Below are 24,471 nucleotides of genomic sequence, written 5' to 3' on the forward strand. Positions count from 1 at the left end.
TCAGACGAAGAGAACATGAAATGAGTGCAATCAGAACCAAGCTCTCATCCCACACCAGAGTTCTAACTAACTGAATAATCCTGGACAAACCACTTTACTGATCTGGGCCTCAATGTCCTCATCTGTAAAATCAGAGGATTGGCTAAAGGAGGTGTTATTTTAAGATCTTTCTGAGGTTTAAAATTCAATTTTACAAATGGAAAAAAGGAACTACTTTATAATGGAAACCTGAGTTCCCTTCTTCTGTTTTAATTTTTATATGCTCTTTGGATATTAAAAAGTTATTCCACAATTTCCTAGAACCAGGGTCCCAAAATTTCTGTCTGCAAGGTATCAAAGAAAGTTTTCATTTGTTCTCTTGGCATACTTGACTTTTTGGGGAAAAATGTCTGAATGACTACATATTTCTTTTTAGATGCATTCTCCAAAACAGTGTTCCAGGAGATTGAAATAGGTCACCTCAGTAGAGATCAAGTTTGGGAAATTGTTGCCTCCTAAAACCCTTTTAGAGGTGCACAACCTATCATGGTCTATTGAAGGCTCAGAGGAGTCCTGAAATATAGATATGTGCTTAGCAACATAAATAGGCACTTAGGACTTCTCTGGTGGCTCAGACGGTAAAGTGTCTGCCTGCAATGTGGGAGACTTGGGTTCAATTCCTGAGTCAGGAAGATCCCCTGCAGAAGGAAATGGCAACCCACTCCAGCACTCTTGCCTGGAAAATCCCATGGACAGAGGAGGTTGGTAGATTACAGTCCATGGGGTCGCAAAGAGTCGGACATGACTGAGCAACTTCACTTTCTTTCACTTTAGCATTTCTCTAGATATCTTAGCATGAAACACTTTTTTCATGGCACATATGCTCATATCCTGTGGAAATTTGTTCTGATGGAACCAACTTGGGAAACTGACTTAGAGCAACCTTTCTACTGCTTATTTTTGCTTTTTTTCCATAAAGTTCCTGTGACTTTATAATATAATCACAGGACTAAGCATATACAATATGCATAAATATATTGACATTAAGTATATTAAGCAGCTTGACTTAAGCTACAACTATTTCATGGCTCAAAGAATGCCCTTGACGATCCTTTCCAATCTGATCGTTATCCTCACATAATCCATTTTTCTGTTTGGGGCTGCCTCAATGTAAAAGTTAATTTCTATGGAATTTCTTAAAGTTAGCTACACAACACTTCTTAAGTCTTCCGTTTTACTTTCTTGCTACTGATTAGAGTCGCTATAACTTTACAACATTTTAAAACACATTTTTATAGATGTATAGTTATGGAACATTTCCAAGCTAATCTAGTTGGCACTTAAGCTTTTCTAAAAAATACAAGATCTTAGAAATTGCTTGAATTTCTTGCCTTATCACACTTGAACCATATCTTATTGGTAGTTAAAGCACTTAAAGTACGGAATATATTCTTTCCATATCTCTTTGCACATAACAGATGCTATTCTGAGAAGTCCACTGAACTCTGAGTATGGTATATCATCCTGATGTCAGCAGTACAGACTGAAAATCTTTTAAAACATCTCCCTCGTGTTTTATTATTCAAACAACAGCTTTTCACTTCTTTTCTAAGCAGATCTACTAATGCTTCATCAACTTAAGATCAGATTCGAGTCCCCAAGTAGAAAAATTGCAAAACATCAATTACTTGTTCTACTTTATAGGGATTTATTTTTAAAGCAGGCGGAGAACAGCTTTTTGATGGTCTGTGCTGCTGGACCTCACATGCTCAGCGTGACTGCAGACAGCTGCAACCAAAGTTAGCAAGAGGCTAACAGGCTCTGACCTGACTGCAGAACGCCATCAATAATCTGCAGCAAACACTGCGGGCTGCAGCCAAAGCAGTTGGCAGCTGTCTCCTTAGGAGCGTTTCAGAACAATTTCAGAGAGCCTGATTGTAACCGCTTTTTAAAAATCCTCTGGTTTCAAATTTTTGGAGATAGAGTAGTTGAATGTGACTAATCTGAATAATGAATGTCATAATAGTTCTATTTAGAACTCAACTGAAACAATACATTTGAAGGAGCTGAGAAATAAATACTGTTTCAAAGCAAGGTATCACTATTAGTAGTATTGTTTTTGAATAACAGACTCAGCTCTGAAAAGGATATCATGGTTATAAGACACATGGGTAAAAATAGACTGACCCAAGTGAGAAAAGAAAGTCATAAGTATTTTAACATATTATTTGTAGTTAGGTTGCTTTATAGGTATGATAGTTAACATAGAGCATTGGCCTAAGGATATATAGATTAACGGAGCAGAATAAATAAAACAGAAATGTTTTGATATGAGAATTTAATATCAGATACCAGCAGCAGCACAAATCTAAATGGGATGGGAAAGAAATTGAATAATTAGTATCATGGTTACTGGACAGCCACAAAATTAATTGTCCTTAACTTGTACTATATACTCTTGTTTCTAGTATGGATGATTGAATTAAAACTAGGGAGTTTTAACAGCTAAATATATAAATTAATTAATGCCAACTTAAACATTTAATAAGGGGGAATTGCTTATATAAACTGTGGCACATTTATGAGATTAAATTATAAACAGCCATCAAAAATTATGATTACTATCTTAATCTGTTCGGGCTGCTATAACAAAATACTATAGATTGAATGGTTATTAACATCAGAAATTTCTCACAATTCCAGGTGCTACCAAGGTTAATGATGGAAGGGCTGAAGGCACTCTCTGGGGTCCCTTTTATAATGGCACTAATCCCATTCATGACAATTCCTTGTGACCTAATCACATCCCCAAAGCCCCACCTTTTAATGCATCACTCTGGGGTTAGGATTTCAGCATATGAGTTGTGGGGGACACAGCCACTCAGTCTATAGCAGTTACAAACAATATTGGCAATAAAAATGTATGATACATTGTTAAGTGAAAAGGGTGGATTATAGCAAAAATCTATGCAACTACATTATTTAAGTACAAATGTGTGTGAAGAAACTTCTAAATACCATGGGTTAAAGTAAGTAGAAGCCAATTTTTCTGTTAAATGAAAGTCTATTTGGCTGTCTAAGGCTGGTATGGCATAATATATAATATTTTAGTACATAATATATAAGACCACATGGATATTACTGCTGATGTTCCACTATGCATGGACTCAACCTCAAAACTGAAGGTGGAAATGTCTCTATCTCAGGCAGTAGGATGAAGAAAGAAATGAAGGGAGAAAAAAGCAAAGGGCACTCATGCTGTCTCTGAGGCATGATTCCCAGAAGTTGTCACATGACTCTTCCTCCTGCTTAGATCCCTCTGTCCTGAACTCTCCCTCAAGTGACCCCTCGTCACTGCAAGGAAGGCTGGAAAGTGTTGTTTCTAATCTAGATGGCCATGTGTGTAGCCAAAAGTCAGGGGCTCTATCACCATAGAAGAAAGAAAAGAGATTTTGGAGGGCAACAAAAAGCCTACATTTTAACACCATCTTAAAAAATGTACAAAAGCAGAGTGAAAAGAATGGAAGGAAATGAACCAATAGAAGAGAGTATGTCACTGAAAAAAACAAGACACTCAATTCCTACTTTTGCTTTTTTTGTTTGTTGATTTTGAAGTTCCTTCCTTGGTTGTACTGCCAAGAGGAGTTCCTCTTTCCTGGATCCTTCTCTTCACATTGTCTTTATCTTCTCTAGCTCCTGACTTCTGGGTTTCCCTCTCCAAATACTCAAATCCTGTGTGCCTTCTCCTCTATTTGGCACAGAAGTTAAGCTCTGCCTTGGGTTTGGCCTTCAGTAAGTATACAGGAGCTGAACAACAAAAAGAGCTAGAGGGTAAGGGAATTCACAAGGGAATTCATGTAATTGTCTTCACAAGGCAACGGTATTTTGTTATTTCAGTCTAGACAGTATTTTCCCTAAAAGGAAGCTATAGCAAGTCCCAGGGATGGTATGACACCCATCAATCACTGTGCCCAGTTTACCTACAAACTCTGTTTGAGGAAAACTGTCCTACTGCTCACCTAGAGCTGAGGCAGCAGTTTACAGGTCTTGGACCCCATTTCCTCCAAGTCGCAACCAGTTGGACCAGAGATAAGCATCTGATCTAAGAACAGCCTGGAGATAATAATGTCAGCTGGGCCAGTTGGAAAACATTCTGAAGGCAAGCAGAAAGCCCTAAGTAAAGAAGTTATGAGGTCCAATAAAGATGCATCAATGGAAAGAGTAAGATTGACTGGTTTCATATTTCCATGTGGAAATTCCCACTCAGCATTTCTGAGGAAATCTGTATTTTTCTTAATGTTGAATCCCAAGAAAGATCACCTGAGAAGCTGAGAAAACAGGGACAGGCACTACAATTATGCTGTGAGAATTAAAGCAGAGAAATCAACCTGGAAACATCTTTGGATGCATACAAGCCACTGAGGTCAGGGTGAATAAGAAGGAACAGGAAATGCTGACATGCGGAAACAAAGGTTTAGGTTAACATTAGAATAGGACAGGAACATACAGAAGTGGCATGGTTACAATCCATCCAGTCACTTCTGCTTGCTGCTGTGGCTATGTTGTAAGTGTATTTCTGTGACCCTGGTTTCTTGTTCATGATGAGTTATTATTGCAAATTGAAAGAAATTAAGAAGTTTATGTGTATAGTACACTTAATAAAAATTCTGTGAATAGAGTTCCAAAAAATAAGTTTTGGAAGCAAAATGAGTCCTTAAATTGGCAATTTTCATGCATAATCCAATGAAGTGTGATGAACTTTGCTATGAGATCTGAATGCTAAATTATTTAAATGTGCTATTGTGCTCAGTCGCTCAGTCATATCCGACTCTAGGGACCCTTTGGACTGTAGTCCACCAGGCTCCTCTGTCCATGGGATTTTCCAGGCCAGAATACTGGAGTGGGTTGCGTTTCCTCCTCCAGGGGATCTTCCCGACCCAGGGATCAAAATTGAATCTCCCATGTCTCCTGCATTATAGGCAGATTCTTTTACCATTGAGCCATCGGGAAGCCTCAAATTATTTGCTCATTGGTGTTGGAATATTTACCATAAGCTATAGAGGCTTCCCTAGTAGCTCAGTTGGTAAATAATTCACCCGTAATGCTAGAGACCCCAGTTTGATATCTGGGTTGGGAAGATCCACTGGAGAAAGGATAGGCTGCCCACTCCAGTATTCTTGGGCTACCCTGGTGGTTCAGCTGGCAAAGAATCCACCTGCAATGTGGGAGACCTGGGTTCAATCCCTGGATTGGAAAGATCCCCTGGAGGAGGGAAAGGCTACCCACTCCAGTATTCTGGCCTGGAGAATTCCTTGGACTATACAGTCCATGGGGTCTCAAAGAGTCAGACACGACTGAGCAACTTTCACAGATCTTTGCAAATTCTATAATAGAAAAATACAGTGAGAAAAAGATGCATATGTTGTGGAATACTAGTATATGAAATCAGAAAAAGATCTAAGGTCTGAATTATCAAAAGCAATATTGATTTCAACAGCAAAGCCAAAACCAAGGCAAGAAGATAAAATATTTTCACCATTAAACAAATTTCATGAAACAGAAGTACCCAATTTGAGGACACTTTTGAACACACTTTGAGCAATTTGACAACAGCAATGTAAAGTAAATGAAAAATTTCTACATTGAGCAGGCAATTAATTCTAGGTGCACTTTGAAGTTTTAAGAATAATAATTTCAAATGTTAGATATTTATATAATTCTATTTTAATTTTCAAAATTACTTTGACATTTGTTTTTGCTTAATTTTAATGTCTTTTTTATTATATAATCAGGTAGAGATTATTTTCACATGCTTAATATATTTACATATTAATATATATTTTATGTATATTGATATTTTATATACTTACATATTATATATTTGCCTGTTAGTAAATATTTGCATGTTATATTTATTTATATATTAGTATATTTGTTGTTTATTAGTATATTAGTTACTGTGGGTGTTCTGGTCAGCCAAGCCTCTCTTGTCTCCTCGACGCCCTCCTGTGATGCCGCTCTTCTTCCTTCAGTGAGAATCCTGTTCCCTTTATTGCCATATGTTACCTTACTGTAAATTATTGGAGGTAATCTGAGTATGTCTGAAGACATACTCAGAAACAGAAAAGGTCCGTTTTCATTTCAATCCCAGAGAAGGGCAGTGTCAAAGAACGTTCAAACTACCAGACAGGTGCTCTCATTTCCCATGCCAGTGAGCTTATGCTTAAAATCCTTCAAGCTAGGTTTCAGCAGTATGTATTCCAAGAACTTCCAGATGTACAGGCTGGGTTTAGAAAAGGCAAAGGAACCAGAGACCAAATTGCCAACATTTGTTGGATTACACAGAAAGCAAGGGAGATCCAGAAAAATGTCTACTTCTGCTTCATTGACTACAGGAAAGCCTTTGACTGTGTGGATCACAGCAATCTGTGGAAAATTCTTAAAGAGACAGAAATATCAGACCACATTACCTTCCTGAGAAAGCTGCATGCGGGTCAAAAAGTAACAGTTTGAACATTACATGGAATAACAGACTGGTTCTAAATTGGAAAAGGAATACATCAAGGCTATATACTGTCACCCTGTTTATTTAAAGTATATGAAGAGTACATCATGCAAAATACCAGGTTGGATGAGTCACAAGCCAGAATCAAGCTTGCCGGGAGAAATATTAACAACTTCAGATATGCAGATGGTACCACTGTAATAGCAGAAAGCAAAGGGAAACTAAAGAGCCTCTTGATGAGGGTAAAAGAGGAGAGTGAATAGGCTGGCTTAAAACTCGACATTCAAAAAACTAAGTTCATGGCATCTGGCCCCATCACTTAATAGCATATAGAAGGGGGAAAGAGTTCAAACAGTGACAGATTTTATTTTCTTGGGCTCCAAGATCATTGCAGATGATGACTGCAGCCATGAAATTAAAAGATGTTTGCTCCTTGGATGGAAAGCTATGACAAACCTAGACAGCATATTAAAAAGCAGAGATATCACTTGTCTGACAAAGGTCTATATAGTCAAAGGTGTGGTTTTGCCAGTAGTCATGTATGGATGTGAGAGTTGGACCATAAAGAAAGCTGAGCACCAAAGAATTGATGTTCTTGAACTGTGCTGGAGAACTCTTGAGAGACCCTTGGGTTGCAAGGAGATCAAACCAGTCAATCCTAAAGGAAATCAACCCTGAATATTCATTGGAAGGACTAATGCTGAAGCTGAAGCTCCAATCCTTTGGCTACCTGATGCAAAGAGCTGACTCACTGGAAAAGACCCTGACACTGGGAAAGATTGAAGGCAAAAGGAGAAGAGGGTGGCAGAGGATGAGATAGTTAGATAGCCTCTTTGGCTCAATGGACATGAACTTGAGCCAACTCCAGGAGACAGTAGAGGCCAGGGAAGCCTGGCATGCCACAGTCTGTTGGGTGGCAAAGAGTCAGACACGACTTAGCCACTGAACAACAACAAAAGACCAGAACACGCACAAGACATTTAGAATTAAAGGATCAGTTAGGGTGTGATTGACAAAATACTGACATTTATTTTCAAGTAAGTATAGTCAATGAACAAGAAGTGATCTTATTTCCCCTCCTGATTCACTAACCTTCCTTGCATTAAAATACATATAATTCTAAACTCTCCTATCTCAGAACACTGCTCTACCTCAGAAGCCCAAGTGTGGCCTCAGCCTAATGTCAGTCTCACTAAAAAGGCTAAGGAATCACACTGATTATCTAGGTAGCACTGTAAAATGCCTACTACACTTAGCAGAATACAAAATTATTTCTTTAGTCTATAATCATCAGAAAGAATGCCAACACTTCCAAAATAGAACCAAACAATGAAAAACTAGATGAATGAAATTAGGGAGGCATTTAATAACTTAACTAAATATGCTTCCTCTACTGTAACTCACTCAATTGGGTTTCTGATTGTATTATCATTTCTCTCTCCATATTTTGGAGTTATTTCTTTGCTGATTTTTTTTCTGTCCTTTGCTTGAGTTACAGCTAAAAGAAATTTGTATCATAAATTAAAGTGCCCCCAAATGAAAATGATGTATAGATTCAATCCACATCTATTTATAAACTTTATTTTACTAAAAGGTGAATGAACTTCATTTTAAATCACCTACTATCTCAACATGTATCTTTTCACTTTAGAATATTAGATTTTCTATGTCTACATAATTTAAACATATTTCAATCTCAGACAACTTTATTATATTTTAGGTTTTATTTTAATCAAACATGAACACTGTTTTTCATTGTTGGGCTATTTACTGTTGGGATGCAAATCACCTCATACATAAGGTTTCAGCAAACTTTTTTGGTAAACAGTCAGCTGGTAAATATTTTTGGTTTTACGAGTCATACAGTTTGTGTCAAAATTATTCATTTCTACTTTTGTAGCATAAAAGCAGCCATGGAAACATTATATAAACAAGGACTATGGCTATATGCCAATAAAACATTTTTATGGACAATTAAATTTAAATTTCATATAATTTTTATGTGTGACAAAATATTACTCTTCTGTCAAATTTTCTCAAGCATTAAAAAGTGTATGGACACATTTGTGAGCCATACAAAAACAAATGATGGGCTGGATTTGACCAGTGGGCCATAGTTTTGACAACTCATGTATTAATACTATGACATACATATATACTCTAAATATTTTCAACATAGTGTTTCTATTCATTTCTATTGGAAAAGAATGAACTTTACAGTGTTAGCAGACAGAAATCTCACTTCACAGGCAAGCTTTTGACAGTTTTTAATTCAGCTATTTATATATTCCAACACTGTGTATCAGGATGATAGGGAGAAAATAACTCTCTTTCATTTGAGTCAAAGTGGTTTATGTTAATCACATATAGAAACAAAATTGGATTAATAATGCTTCTATCTCAACCTCAGAGGAGAACTGGAAGAAGTAATTAGTGATTTTCCATCAAAGAAGTAAAATTTCTACACAAATGCAGAATTTAATAAGGCACACGGACCTAGCTTTAATCAAACCCAATTAGGAACGTCTAGATTCCCACAAAGGAGACCGCAGGGTGATTGCTGACTTTACTGGATCTCTTTGGTCAACACGCTCAGTGAGTGCATTTAAAATATAATTTGGTTTGCACACAGCTTTCCCACAGTTTATCACATAAAATGAAGAACTGTAAGATGATACAAAAGCAGCTATAAAATCTTCATCCACCCACTCCCGACCATGCACCCTGAAAAGCACAAGTTGAAGACTAAAAAAATATTATCAGCCGGTTCTCCCTTCAAAACCACCAGTGGAACCCCAAAAGGCCTCTAGCTGTCCCCTTACAAAGACATGTCTCCAAGCGTCAGAGGAGCCACTGGTATACATGAAGCAGAGCTGACCTCTCAACGGCATAGGGGTTAGGGGTGCAGACTCTCCGCCCACTCGAAAATCCGAGTGCAATTTATAGTCTGCCCTCCTTATCTGTGGATTCAGTCAACTGTGAATTATATAATACTGTAGTACCTACTGATGGAAAAAAGAACCCTCATATAAGTGGACCCATGCAGATCAAACCGTGTCATTCAAGGCTCAATTGTATGTTGAATTTTCAAATTTAGAAAATTTCAAAATGCTAGAAAACAACCCTTTAAGTCATTACTCTGGCATCTGTCTTCTTGATCAGCCTTTCCTCGCTTCTGTACTCTGCTTCAGCCACTGTTTAACTCAAAAACCTCTTGAACATGGTTTGAACTACAAACCACGGATGATTTATTTGCTCCCTTTGCCATTGGGAACATGAGGTTTGCAGTGGCCTCTACACACCACACATGGGTGCCTGCTAAGAACTAGATGCTTTCTCAGTGGCGCCAAAATCTTGGCTCTTCTTTTATGATTCTACCATGAACTGTAAAGTGGAAACTCCCATACATATCAAGTGTGAGTAGAAAGTGACTAGTCCTAATTTGGGCTGGGCTCCACACGTTCCTATGCGGTAAAGGAGCCATTAGGTGTGACTTGGTGGTTTTGGAGTCAAACCCTGCCACAAATCTTGAGTTTAATTCTAGCGGAAAAATCTCAAACATCATAAATTTCCTTGCATGCTTCCAATTAGATATTTTGTATTTGCTTTGTTGAGTCTAATTGTTTCAATTCTCTTCATTCCTGGCTTAGCTATGACTAGGATCATGCCAATAAAAAACTGATCTAGTCTCCAGTGGGATATTAATTTCATTTCTAAAGAAAATTAGATTTTAAAATTCCAGATTTCCATAGTTTTCCACAAAACACTCTATCGGACACTGAAGCTTACCTTTATTAAAGTCCTTACTGGCAAATAATTTTACAGATGTGCAATGTATCACAGAAAAATAAAGTAACTTTCCTAAAAGTAGTCAGGGAAACATAAGTTCCTTGAATTCAAATATTTTGCTTATTCCTTTGAGTTTTTCCCCATTTAGATTTTAAAAATCACTTTAAATTATTGTTAAGTTAAATAGATTTTCCTTAAGGCTGAGTCTAATCTCTCTGGACATTACAGAACATTTCAAAAACACTGTTAGAAATAGTAGAAAGTTTTTTCCTCTTTGAAGTTTTATACTAAATTTTCATCTTTTACCTTAAAGGATATCCTCTTAAGTATAGTTTCCTCAATTGCAATTTGACTATTTTCCTCTTATCTTCTATTTAAAATGATATTTCAGATGGTTTTGGAAATGTTCACCATTTCATCAACTATTCAACAGGAGTCACTTTTCATTTTTCAGATGAAGTTAATTCTACAGCATGAGCTTCAGAAACAGACTTAAAAGTCAGTTCTTATACTCAAAGCTTAGATCACTGAACCATATAGTCCTGTAAAGAATATAGAAAATGATGTACACAGTAAAATAGTTTCCTTAAATACATCTGTATGTATCTCTAATGCCTGTAAAAAAGACAAAGTTCTCAATTTTTAATTCATAAATTAGCACTAGTATTAATATTCAAATATATCCAGATTCAAAAAATGATTAGATATTAAGTCTCTTACTAGATCAAGGATAAGAGAAGGTGATACACAGATACCTAAATTTACAAAACTTAGGGAAGAGAGGAAACTGTTGTTAAGTAGAACTAACCAAAGAAACACGGAGATGAACAACACGACCTAAAATATTAATGTTAATCTAAAGACTAAACCGATGAAAGGCAGGCAAGAACTAGAATTGTGAGTCCTAATTGCAGTGTGTCTTTCTAAGTAGTAAACTGAACAGCAACTATTCTATTCATTCTTTCCATCAAGAAATAAGGATTTCTTGGACATGTACCACAAGCAAGGCACTGGAAATTCAGAGTCACATGTTGCCCTTCATGGACTCAGGACTGAACAGGAGCTCCTAATCTGTAAGGACAAGGCATCTCCTACCATGTGTAATGAAATACTTCTTATTGCCCAATTCAAAGCTTCAAAAGGTTTCTTAACTATACTAACAAAAAAATATCAAGTGTCCATAGCAGTTGCTTTGGGTGTGGTATAAAATGACAACTTTCCAGTCTCAGTGGTTAAGGGTAAGATGCTTTACTGCGTTCAGATGTGCCAGTTACTGCACCTGGGACTAGAAAACTGTTTAGATGTATTGAGGTAAATTCAAGGAGGAGAAATATATGTCTTGCCTGACGATAAAAACATTGGTTTTTGTTTCTGGATCCATCACTGAAGCATTCTACTTGGGCTCTTGGTGCTTCAGTGTCCTCATCTATAAACAAAATAATTGGATTCAATCTTTGAAATTTCTCTCTAGAATTTAATTCAGGAATTTTAAAATGGGAAGAAGTTGGTTTATTCACCTGCCTGATATGAACTGAATAACAATGAGTTCTAGGGTTAAAATAATCAAAGAACTATGATAAGCAGAAAGAAAGGAAACGGCATAGAGCATTTGCTGCCAAGAATTAGAAGCCAGACAGAAGACAAAGAACAGTCCACAGCAACCTGGCTGCACAATGCTTGAGCTGTGTTTGTAGCACATGCATCTTAACCAAACCAAACTCTTGACTATATAATCCCTTCCTGTCTAATCTTTCATCTAGTCTTGTCAGTTCTACCTCCAAAATACATCCCAAACTCATGGATGTCCCTTCATTTTCACAATGACCATACTATCAATGTTCAAGCCAACTCATCTTTCACATGGGATAAGGAATAACCCAACTAGTCTTCCTGCTTCTATACTTATCAATCTAAGTAATTGTTTTTTCAATGAAAAGTTCAGATTTTTATTAGTTTCTTGAACTGTGGGTCATACTCAACATATTTTAATTCCTCCATGTCTTATTGCCAAGGAACAAGTTATTAATGTGTCAACTTTAAAAATTAATTTTGAAACACTTTTTTATTTACAGATGAGTTGCAAAAAAGAGTAGATGGACTTCCTCTATACTCTTCACTCAGCGTTACCTAATGTCAGCATCTGGTACAGAACCCTAATACATTTACTGAAACTGAGAAATTAACCTTGATGCAAGACTCTTTTACTAAACTACAGACTTGACTTGCATTTCACCAGTTTCTATTCCAAGTTCCTATCCAGAATATCACCTTGTATTTAGTCCCCACATCACCTCAGTCTCCTCAAATCATCTCTGACATATTTCTGAGACATATTTTCACAGTCGTGTCTTATTTTTAATAACTTTGACACTTTTGAAGAATGCTAGTCAGGTGTTGGATCATTGGAAAAGCAAGAGAGTTCCAGGAAAACATCTACTTCTGCTTTATTGACTATGCCAAAACTTTTGACTGTGTGGATCACAACAAACTGTGGAGAATTCTAAAGAGATGGGAATACCAGGCCATCTGACCTGGCTGCTGAGAAATCTGTATGCAGGTCAGGAAGCAACAGTTAGAACTGGACATGGAACAACAGACTGGTTCCAAATTGGGAAAGGAGTACATCAAGGCTGTATATTGTCCCCCGCTTGTTTAACTTATATGCAGAGCACATCATGAGAAACACTGGACTGGATGAAGCACAAGCTGGAATCAAGATTGCTGGGAGAAATAACAATAACCTCAGATATGCAGATGACACCACCCTTATGGCAGAAAGCGAAGAACTAAAGAGCCTCTTGATGAAAGTGAAAGAGGAGAGTGAAAAAGTTGGCTTAAAATTCAAGATTCAGAAAACTAAGATCACAGCATCTGATCCCATCACTTCATGGCAAATAGATGGGGAGACAGTGGAAACAGTGTCAGACTTTATTTTGGGGGCTCCAAAATCACTGCAGATGGTGACTGCAGCCATGAAATTAAAAGGCGCTTGCTCCTTGGAAGAAAAGTTGTGACCAACCTAGACAGCATATTAATAAGCAGAGACATTGCTTTGTCAACAAAGTCCGTCTAGTCAAAGCTATGGGTTTTCTAGTAGTCACGTATGGATGTGAGAGTTGGACCATAAAGAAAACTGAGCACTGAAGAATTGATGCCTTTGAACTGTGGTGTTGGAGAAGACTCTTGGGAGTCCTTTGGACTGCAAGGAGATCCAACCAGTCCATCCTAAAGGAGATCAGTTCTGGGTGTTCATTGGAAGGACTGATGCTGAAGCTGAAATTCCAATACATTGGCCACCTGATGTGAAGAACTGACTCATTTGAAAAGACCCTGATGCTGGGAAAGATTGAAGGCAGGAGGAGAAGGGGACGACAGAGGATGAGATGGTTGGATGGCATCACCAACTCAATGGACATGAGTTTGAGTAAACTCTGGGAGTTGGGGATGGACAGAGAAGCCTGGTGTGCTATAGTCCATGGGGTTGCAAAGAGTCAGACATGACTGAGCAACTGAACTGAGTCAGGTGTTTGGTGAAATGTCCCATGCCCCTCAATTTGAGTGTTTCATATTTTCTCATGATTAGACTGGAATTACAGGAATTTGGAGGAAGGATATCACAGAAGTGAAGCACACTTGGTCTTATTCTCCAAATATACCAAGCTCAGTTCTACTCCAGGCTTACGTACTAGCTGCTTCTTCAGCCTAGAGTGTTTATTCCCTTAAGTTTTTGTATGGCTGACTCTTGCTTGTCATTGATATAACTGCTCAAATGTCATTACCTGTATAGTTTATCCCTTATTTCTCTCAGATCACCTTCCATTCACCTTGCAGTTGACACTGAACAACAGGGGTTTAAATTGTGAGTTCTCACTTACACAGAGGTTTTTTTCAATAGTAAATAGAACAGTACCACTCAAGCCCTGGTTGGTTGAATCTGCAGATGCAGAGTAACCCAGGATACAAAGGAACTATGGATCCAGAGGGCCAACTATAAGTTATATGCAGATTTTCAACTGTGTGGAGGGCCAGCGCCGCTAACCCACAGGTTGTTCAAGGGTCAACTGTATTTTGTTCTTCTTTTCCTTTCATCTTACCTGTTACTATTTTCAATTATATATATTTACTTGTTTATTGTTGATTTCTCCTTCTAGAATGTAACTCAACAACTTGTTCATTATTATAATCCATATCTTAAACAGTGTTTGGCACAAAGTGATAATTAATAGTTGTTAAGTAAATAATCATGATGGTGTGATCACTCACCTAGAGCCAGATATCCTGGAATGTGAAGTCAAGTGGGCCTTAGCATCACTACGAACAAGGCTAGTGGAGGTGATGGAATTCCAGTTGAGCTATTTCAAATCCTGAAAGATGATGCTGTGAAAGTGCTGCACTCAATATATCAGCAAATTTGGAAAACTCAGCAGTGGCCACAGGACTGGAAAAGGTCAGTTTTCATTCCAATCCCAAAGAAAGGCAATCCCAAAGAATGCTTGAACTACCACACAATTGCACTCATCTCACACGCAGGTAAAGTAATGCTCAAAGTTCTCCAAGCCAGGCTTCAGCAATACGTGAACCGTGAACTTCTAGATGTTCAAGCTGGTTTTAGAAAAGGCAGAGGAACTGGAGATCAAACTGCCAACATCTGCTGGATCATCGAAAAAGCAAGAGAGTTCCAGAAAAACATCTATTTCTGCTTTATTGGCTATGCCAAAGCCTTTGACTGTGTGGATCACAATAAACTGTGGAAAATTATGAAAGAGACGGGAATATCAGACCATCTGACCTGTCTCTTGAGAAACCTGTATGCAGATCAGGAAGCAACAGTTAGAACTGGACATGGAACAACAGATGGGTTCCAAATAGGAAAAAGAGTACATCAAGGCTATATATTGTCACCCTACTTATTTAACTTATATGCAGAGTACATCACGAGAAACGCTGGGCTAGAAGAAGCACAAGCTAGAATCAAGATTTCCGGAAGAAATATCAATAACCTCAGAAATGCAAAGGACACCACCCTTATGGCAGAAAGTGAAGAGGAACTAAAAAGTCTCTTGATGAAAGTGAAAGAGGAGAGTGAAAAAGTTGGCTTAAAGCTCAACATTCAGAAAACTAAGATCATGCCATCTGGTCCCATCACTTCATGGGAAATAGATGGGGAAACAGTGGAAACAGCGTCAGACTTTATTTTGGGGGGCTCCAAAATCACTGCAGATGGTGACTTCAACCATGAAATTAAAAGACGCTTACTCCTTGGAAGGAAAGTTACGACCAACCTAGACAGCATATTTAAAAGCAGAGACCAAAAAAAAAAAAAAAAAGCAGAGACATTACTTTGCCAACAAAGGTCCGTCTAGTCAAGGCTATGGTTTTTCCAGTGGTCATGTATGGATGTGAGAATTGGATGGTGAAGAAAGCTGAGTGCCAAAGAATGGATGCTTTTGAACTGTGGTGTTGGAGAAGACTCTTGAGAGTCTCTTGGACTGCAAGGAGATCCAACCAGTCCATCCTAAAGGAGATAAGTCCTGGGTATTCATTGGAAGGACTGATGCTGATGCTGAAACTCCAATACATTGGCCACCTCATGTGAAGAGTTGACTCATTGGAAAAGACCCTGATGCTGGGAGGGATTGGGGGCAGGAGGAGAAGGGGACAACAGAAGATGAGATGGCTGGATGGCATCACTGACTCAATAGGCATGAGTTTGAGTAAACTCGGGGAGTTTGTGATGGACAGGGAGGCCTGGCGTGCTGCGATTCATGGGGTTGCAAATAGTCGGACACGACTGAGTGACAGAGATGAACTGAACTGAAATAAATAAATGAGTATCACACAGACTCCTAGACCTCAGACTTTAGAGTTTTAAGACACTTTAATCATTTCTACTTCCTCATATTATAGATGGGTTAAGTTCCAGAAATGTGAAGGGCAGGCAAGCTAATCACTTAACCTAGTCACATAGCTAGTTAGTGGCAGAGTCAGAGATAGAATCCAGGCTATTTGATTTATAGTTTAAAGTATACTCCATACTTCTTTGATATTTTTGAATAGAATTTTAGTTTTGACTTTGGCTGTTACTGGTTTCCAATCCATTTTTCAGAAATTATTTTTTATTTACTTTGGCTGTGCTGGGGTTTTGTTGCTGCAGGAATAGGAACTACTCCTCAGCGTGGTGGATGGGCTTCTCTCATTGCCGTGGTTTCTCTTGCTGTGGACCGCGCACTCTAGGGCACACGGGCTTCAGTAGTTGTGGTTCCTGGGCTCTAGAGCACAGGCTCTATAGTTATGGAGCATGGGCTTAGCTGTTCTGTGGCGTGTGGGATCTTCCCAGACTAGGGATTGAACCCGTGTCTCCTACACTGGCAGGCAGATTCTTTACCACTGGGCCAGCAGGGAAGCCCCTTCAATCCATTTTTTAAAGTCAGTGTGTTATAAGTAAGGATGAATTCATTCTAATCTTTCCCTGCTGTTGTGTGCACCGGAGCTGTTAGAGAAACTAGTATAGCAACATAATTTGGTGCCACTGCAACTTGCCTCTAGCCTTACCTGGGTTTCAAAGCTCTCTAAAATATTTCTGTTTATTCCTACTCATCTCTTTTTTTTCCATCTGCATTGCAGCTGTCCCAAACTTTCATAATTCACCCCAAGAATATTTATTAAATGACTTTACCTTCAATTTCTCATGAAAATGGAAGCACTGGAATAAATAACTTCTCAGCTTCCCACAATTCTAACTGTAAGTGTCTCTTTATTTTCTTTGGTACTTCCTTTCTTTGTAGTCTCAATTTGAACCTGTTATACATTAAGTTTTCTATTAAAAAGATGTTTTTATAGGGTAAGTCCCTTTCTCCTTCTTGGAATTCTTTTTCCCTTGAGTTCCCTTTCTCCATTACCTACTACTTATCTTCTTACCTCTCAGACCACTTCTCAGACTCTTTCTCTGAGCTAATCTACTGATGAAAATGTTTCACTCAGATAATGATGTGGCCATTTTCTAATGTTTAACATACACACTCTCTCTCTCTCTTAAATCTTACTCATTCTATATCTTTGCATAATACTTATAGGTATGGTCTATATCTCCTATAGGGATGTGAAGGTGATCAAGCTACATTTTCAGCTCTCATATTTCTATCTGAACTTCATATTTAGATTTCCAACCACACAGTTATAGGACAGGTCTGCTTATCACATGGTGATTGGCCACTCAAAGCACTATTTTGACCACATCTTACTGAGATTTGCCTGGAAATATGTCTTCTACTTAAATAAGCTACAGGATATATTATACAACACAGAGAATATAGCCAACATATAGTACATAACTATACATGAAGTATAACCTTTAAAAATTGTGAATCACTATGTTGTACACTTGAAACTTATATAATATTATAAATCAACTATACCCTAATAAAAATAAGACAGAAAGAAAGGAAGAAAGGAGGAAAGAAGGGAAGAAAAGAATCTGCAACAATTCCAGTAGGATCTGCTGGACTTTGCCAAAACTAATAAAACTAGTTGGAACTTTGATAAAATTGATGTAGAGGAAAAGAACACATATAAAACTCCAAATTAAGTGCTGGAAATATTTGTCCTTTTCCCACCACAATTTGTTATGAGTGAAAATTGACATGGTTTGCATCGTTGCTAAATGAACTCTGAAGAAGTTTCCATATTCTGACCTGAGCAAATGAGTACATTATAAGAACATCAGAGGGACAGTGATTCGATTGATTTCAAAATGTTCTAAGAATGCATGAATCAGGTACATACAAAAGATACGAAGATCTAAGACTGCATGTTTACCTTGTACTTCTGATTCCATGTTTTCACTTACAAAATTCTTAGATTAAACTTCTGCCCATTCCTTTCAAAGTGCAAAACAAACCACAAGAAGGAATCCTTTTTGTCCTAGTGAATGAATATTACTTTGTAATTCAGGAGAAAATATATTAAGGCAGGAGACATTTGATCAGATAGAGAAGGACTACGAAAACAATTTAGTTAAGAAGACAGTACTTAGAAAAATTAAACAAAAGGAAGGGGATAGATTAATGTCTAGCATAGACTGGCAAAAAGATTTATGCTGAGATTGCTTTAGTAGCAGATGTCTGGTTTGTGGCATTGAATTCCAAGTTTAAAAACAGGCTGAACAGGAAGGATCAATGAGTGATGCTTGCTTTGGGTGTGGAGGTGGAGATCGATAGCACCCACCCATGTATTTACCAACCTGAGTTTAAGGGCATCGTCATGCTGAAAGGGAGTCTGGCGCTTGTGAGGTAAACAAGATTCCTGAAAATGAAAGGAAAAACACTAATTTTACAACCCCCACAAAATGGGTAAAACATTGATTAGATAAAAGACAATGTCTGCCATGGGAAGAGATAATTAATAGCCCTTGAAGGAAATTCTACATCTTAGTAATGGCTGGAATTTGTGAACATTGATATTGTTGAAATAGCATGATATAGGGGGTAAATTATCAAATAAGGAACAGAGAATCTAGGTATCAAAACAAAGAAAATGCACATTACTATCAACCAGAGATGCATTACCTAAGCATCACTGATTTGTTCCACTAAACCTAACATTCAAAACTGTGAATGAAATATAATATAAGCCCAAAGTTTAAACAAATATTTGATGTTCAGGCTTTTCTTCTAGTTTGTATTTATTTTAATGCTGATTCAAAGTAGAGTTTTTCTCCCAACTTGTCAATCAGGCTATCTCTCTACTTCCCCTTTCAATTTAATTAGGTTTATTTTATATACAACTCTGAGATGAAATGTAATAGAAAACAAAGAAAAGACAAAGGAAATTAAATAACTAATCACCTATTTAAATTAGAGGCTTATCTCCTATCTCTTTCCTTCTAGTTGGCTGGCTTCTTTCCAAAACAATAATGCCACAATTAAGCTATTCTGTTTGTTTCACTGCTGGCTAAGTAGAAGCATCTAGGAAATAGATGTCTCCTACCACATTTTATATGGCTTAATTTATGCATTTGAACTGGCTATTTTCTTAAAATGGGGAGATTATAAAAGTTTTAATGCACCATCTTTGATAAATAAAATTTCAAATCTTTTCTAGAATTCAGACATAATTTGTTCTTTTCATTCCATGAAACTTTTTAAAAAGTCAATTTACTAAAGAGTCAAGCTTAATAAAATTAACTGTGTGCTCAACCTTTCCCTACATCATTGATTTGTGCCTTCTCTCTTCTTTAAGGAAGAAGGTAGAAATCCAACTTTTTTTTCTTTTTTTCCATTTATTTTTATTAGTTGGAGGCTAATTACTTTACAATATTGTAGTGGTTTTTGCCATACATTGACATGAAACATGAATCCAACTTTTGAGAAGGCAGGTTTGTTTCAGAAAGGGCAGGGTCTTTGCCTCTTAAAGCAAATCTTCAAGGGACAAGTGAAAACACAGCTCTGAGATGATAATTCTTACAGAAGAAATGGAAAGTTCTCCCCAAATTACTTGATTAGTTCTCATAATACCAGCATGCTGTGATTAGCCATTTGGGGAAAAGAAGTGTATTAACAAATGTGATTAAATAAATATTTATTGAACACCTACTTCAATATGTGCAAGATACTATAGCGACATACCTGGATAAATAAAAGAAAGACTTTGTTATCAAAGAAGTCATGGCTAGTGGGAGACTTAACCGTTCACATAGATTTATCTATCTCTATCAAAAATTTGATAAGGATAAACAAAATATACCCAGAGACATAAGGTCAGAGAATTATCTTCCTTAAGATGATTTATTTGGCGAGTGGTAGAGGTGGGTGTTGACTCCAGATTTAATAATTGCAATGGTACCTCTTCACAACTTAAAAAATATTCATCAGACATGCATGTACTGGAAAGAACCCCACTAAAATGGTAGCAGGGAGATGGGAGTTGGGGTGTGGGGGAGGGAAACAATGAAATTAGATGACACTGTTATGTGATTTACATGGAACAATAATTAGGGGGGAAAATTCCAGTTTGTAAGCAAGAGAATGGTAGCACATCATACACGTGTGTATATTTACTATGTGTGCTAAGTGGCTTCAGTAGTGTCTGGCTCTGCGACCCTGTGGACAGCAGCCCGCCAGGCTCCTCCGTCCATGGAATTCTCCAGGCAAGAATACTGGAGTGGGTTTCCATTTCCTACTCCAAGGATATATATACTCATATATATATTTGGCTTTCCTGGTGGCTCAGACAGTGAAGAATCTGCCTGCAATGTGAGGGACCTGGGTTCTACCCCTGAGTTACGAAGATCCCCTGGAAGAGGGCATGGCAATCCACTCCAGTATTCTTGCCTGGAGAATCCCCATGGACAGAGGAGCCTGGTGGGCTACAGTCCATGGGGTCTCAAAGAGTCAGACACAACTGAGCGACTAAGTACACACATGTGTAGTATTTTCTTGGTTCTAGTGTGCATGTTTTTCCAATTTAATATTTCTGAATTCAAGACTCATCTTCTAGTTATCATTTACATTTAAGCTGTTATTAAGTTGATGCTACTTCTCATAATCAATGACATCATCGATGAAGAAACCTTGGTTCTGCTACCCACTAAGCGTATGATCTGGGATCTCCGAGTCTCATCTCAGCTTCCTTATCTACACAATGGGAGTGACAGTATCTCACAGAGTTTATGGAGATTTCTCAGATAATGTATGTCACTGAGCAGTGCCTGGCACACAATAGGCCCACAGCTAAAGTCACAGTTATTGTTGCTTTTATTAAGTTGCTGATGTATGTCAATTCACAGACTGAGCATCATTCATGGCGAAGCATCTACAAAATAACTTCACTTTCTGTCAGAAGGTAATCATTGTACACAAAACATGACCATACTCTAGCCACAAACCTACTTCATGAAAGAAAGGGATTATGATAGGGGTTGTAAAGAGGAGGCAAATTAGAGAGGAAGGGTTGCCAAGTGCTGAAAGCCTTCTTTTGGAACGTGACCTCTAAGAGAGGAACTCTTTCTCTGAAAGCACCCAGATGCATCATAAGAACATGTCAATTTTCTATTCTGTGGAAGGATGAGCAAATTGTGGCTTCTTTCTCATCACTGAATTCAATAGTGAGAATAATAGGATGATAGTTATCCGATGACAATGGCAGCCATGAATGGGAAAAAAGTTTCAGAAGAAAAGCAATTATATTTTGACCACAGAGGAATGATGAAAGTAGAGGGCTACTACAAAATTGCCAAGGTTACCTAGCAACAGAGTAACATTTTGTTATTCTTGTTATAAAATGGCAATACAGAATAGCAAGAATAGGATGTGACACTGATCTCAGGAGGGCTAAAATACATGACTATTGTCAATGAGTTTATAATTACATCAATATAAAGTGGTGCTTTGTGGCACACACCTCAGGGGATTAGTTGCATGAACAGGTGTGTGTGAATGTGTGTGTGTTAAAATTTTACAGTCAAGTCCATAGGAAGGAGTGAAAGTGAAAGTTGCTCAGTCATGTCTGACTATTTGCAACCCCATGGACTATACAGTCCATGGAATTCTCCAGGCCAGAATACTGGAGTGGGTTGCCATGCCCTCCTCCAGGGGATCTTCCCAACCCAGGGAATGAACCCAGGTCTCCCATATTGCAGGGAGATTCTTTACCAGCTGAGCCACAAGGGAAGCCCATAGCAAGGAGGAGCAACTCAAATATAAAGAATTCAGATAGAATGGGGAAAAAAAAAACCCCTTAGGTACCACCCCCAGATAGAATGTGCAAGATAAAAAATTAAAACTCGAGACATTCTATATAAACCAGACGTGAGTTGGCTAAATACAAGAATTTTGCCAGTAATATTTACATTTTAGAAGGCAACTCCTAGAAGTTGCCTTTATTTTCTCAAAAGAAAATTAATTCTTCTAAGCTGTGAGGTATAGGGGTAGTGATTTTAGCACCTGTGAGGCAGGCATTTTTTAAGTAGAAAATCTCTGCAACAGCTGAGATGAGTTTACAGTCCAGTCTATTCTGTCAAAGTCAGGGAGTCAGGTGAAAAACTGACTTCTTTCAGAAAAGGCTAATACAGTCTAAAGCAGCAGCTACAGAATAGCATGAGCTATCTGTCAATCTGAACCAGCATGATGAAGATTATTCAAAAATCAATTAAAAACAAACTCACATACATAATGCATTTGCTACCCAACTTTGTCCTGTTTTTCTGACTGAGTTCATAATGAAGGGAGTTATTCTTTAAAATGCAAAAACTCATGTCTTTAATCTTTGGAGATCTTGTTAAATAGACAATGAATTTCTACCAAGTGTAGTTCACGGAAGACTTTAGAAGGAGAGCATTGGTCAGACAGATTTCAGTGTAAGTCAAAAGGAGATCTTTCATGAAAGTGAAATAATCTCCATCTCCCCCTGTTATCGAGTCCAGGGTCTCCTGAGTCTTAAAAACTTCACCTTTATTATTCTTTAGTTTTCTTCACTGTGCTAAAGCAAATACAAACCAAATTCTCTCATTCATGTCTAGAAGGGCTCCAGCCACATATGTATGCTCTTTAGTCAGCAGCAACAGACAGCTACTCTATAGTTCCCATGCAAATCTCTAAGCACACTGAATCTCTACATCTGGAAAATACTGCTTGCTGCTTGAAGCATCACTCCAACTGTGCACTGCTGGCAGGCTCCTGATGCTCAGACTTTGGCTATTTCATTGGGAGAACCCCAAGTATGGGTGCAAGGATGCCCAGAGGGAGTCCTGGAAAATCCTGCGGTGCTCCCCAGCTGGGCTCCCTTTTCAGGCTGTCCAGCTGGTATGTGGGCAGTGTACCTTAGCTTCTGTCTGGGGGGATGAGAAGCCAGCCCCCAGTGCTGTCTGGCAAACTCTTCAGTACCCACCTGCCCTCTTCATGAGAATTCTTGAGTTTACTGCTTCTTAAATGCTTTCAAATTGCTCATTAACACTTAGTTCTAAGTATGGTAAGTTTCACTCCAAAAAAAAAAAAAAAATACTGTAGTTTAAATGGGTATTATTTAACTCTGAGAAAATGGAATTGTTAAATTTAAGATGATCTTATTATATACCAGCTATGGAAAGAGAAGTAAAACTAAATTTTCTTGACTAGTCACTGAAATTTGAGTGGACCTAAAATTCATTCCTGAAACTCTTCCAGAAGCCAAAGCTCAGGAAGCTTGTTAGATCTTATAAAGAAAACCAAAGTTGTCTTCCAAACATCCGCCCTGGCTCCCTTAATACTATTCTGTCTCAGGAAGCTTGACTGCTGGGTTTCCCTGATGGCTCAGATGGTAAAGAATCTGCTTACAATGCAAGAGACCAGGTTCAATCCCTGGGTCAGGAAGATCCCCTGGAAAAAGGGGATGGCTACCCACTCCAGTATTCCTGCCTGGAGAATTCCATGGACAGAAGAGCCTGGCAGGCTACAGTCCATGGGCTCGCAAAGAGTCAGATACAGTTGAGCGACTTACAGTTTTCTTCTTCAGGCTTGACTCCATTTCCCGGTACAGGGCTTAGACCTGATACAGCTAAATCAGAGTAAACCTGTTCCCTTGACACCTTTATTAGTTCAGGTAACTCAGGCCTAGGCGATCAGCACAAGACCTTTTTCTTGTGAAGTGGCTGGGGAAGCCTGCCTCTTCCCTTACCTTGGGTGTGAATGAGGAGCAGCGTCTGAGGCTGATAGCCAGCCTGAGGGAAGGCAGGAACTTGAAGAACCATCTCTCAAAGGTTCCTGTACCCCGAATCTTGTCTCAATCCCCACAAAATCTCTGGATGAAGATTTAGCCTTTTGAGCCCCAAATTCCCATTTACTGGTTAATTCAATTTGGGTTGAGTTTTTTGCTGTCTCCATCCAAAAGCATTTCAGCTGGCACAATTTAAGGTGCAATCCGAGCGCACACAAACTTCTCCTACCTTCTGGAGTCATTCTTCCCTTTAATACTGTAATTCCAGCCCTCATCCTGGAGACTGCTAGGAGTGCCGTGTGGTTTCCAAATGCTCTGAGGATGGCTAGGAAATGGTTCTTTTGTGGGGTGTTCTCTCATCACTGTCTCTCTCATGGCTGGGGCCCCTCTCATTATCTAAGTTTTCTCTTTCCCTCTTTAGTTTCAGGATGACAACGCTGTTTCTAGGACAACTACAGCCCCAGCCAGGAAGTTCCAAATTAGTTACTATAACAATCTTTACATTTGTGGAA

At 38.3% G+C, this 24,471-nt stretch overlaps 1 long non-coding RNA gene across 1 annotated transcript in view; it reads right to left on the reverse strand.

The window, feature by feature from the left end:
* LOC122453654 overlaps positions 1-24,471 on the reverse strand; it is a 47,272-nt gene that overhangs the window by 15,473 nt on the left and 7,328 nt on the right. The window contains exon 3 of the long non-coding RNA XR_006273133.1: positions 18,513-18,574. This is a non-coding gene — a long non-coding RNA (uncharacterized LOC122453654). The remainder of the gene's footprint in view (positions 1-18,512; positions 18,575-24,471) is intronic.

This window comes from Cervus canadensis, chromosome 15 (assembly GCF_019320065.1).
Source record: "Cervus canadensis isolate Bull #8, Minnesota chromosome 15, ASM1932006v1, whole genome shotgun sequence".
Lineage (NCBI taxonomy): Eukaryota > Metazoa > Chordata > Mammalia > Artiodactyla > Cervidae > Cervus > Cervus canadensis.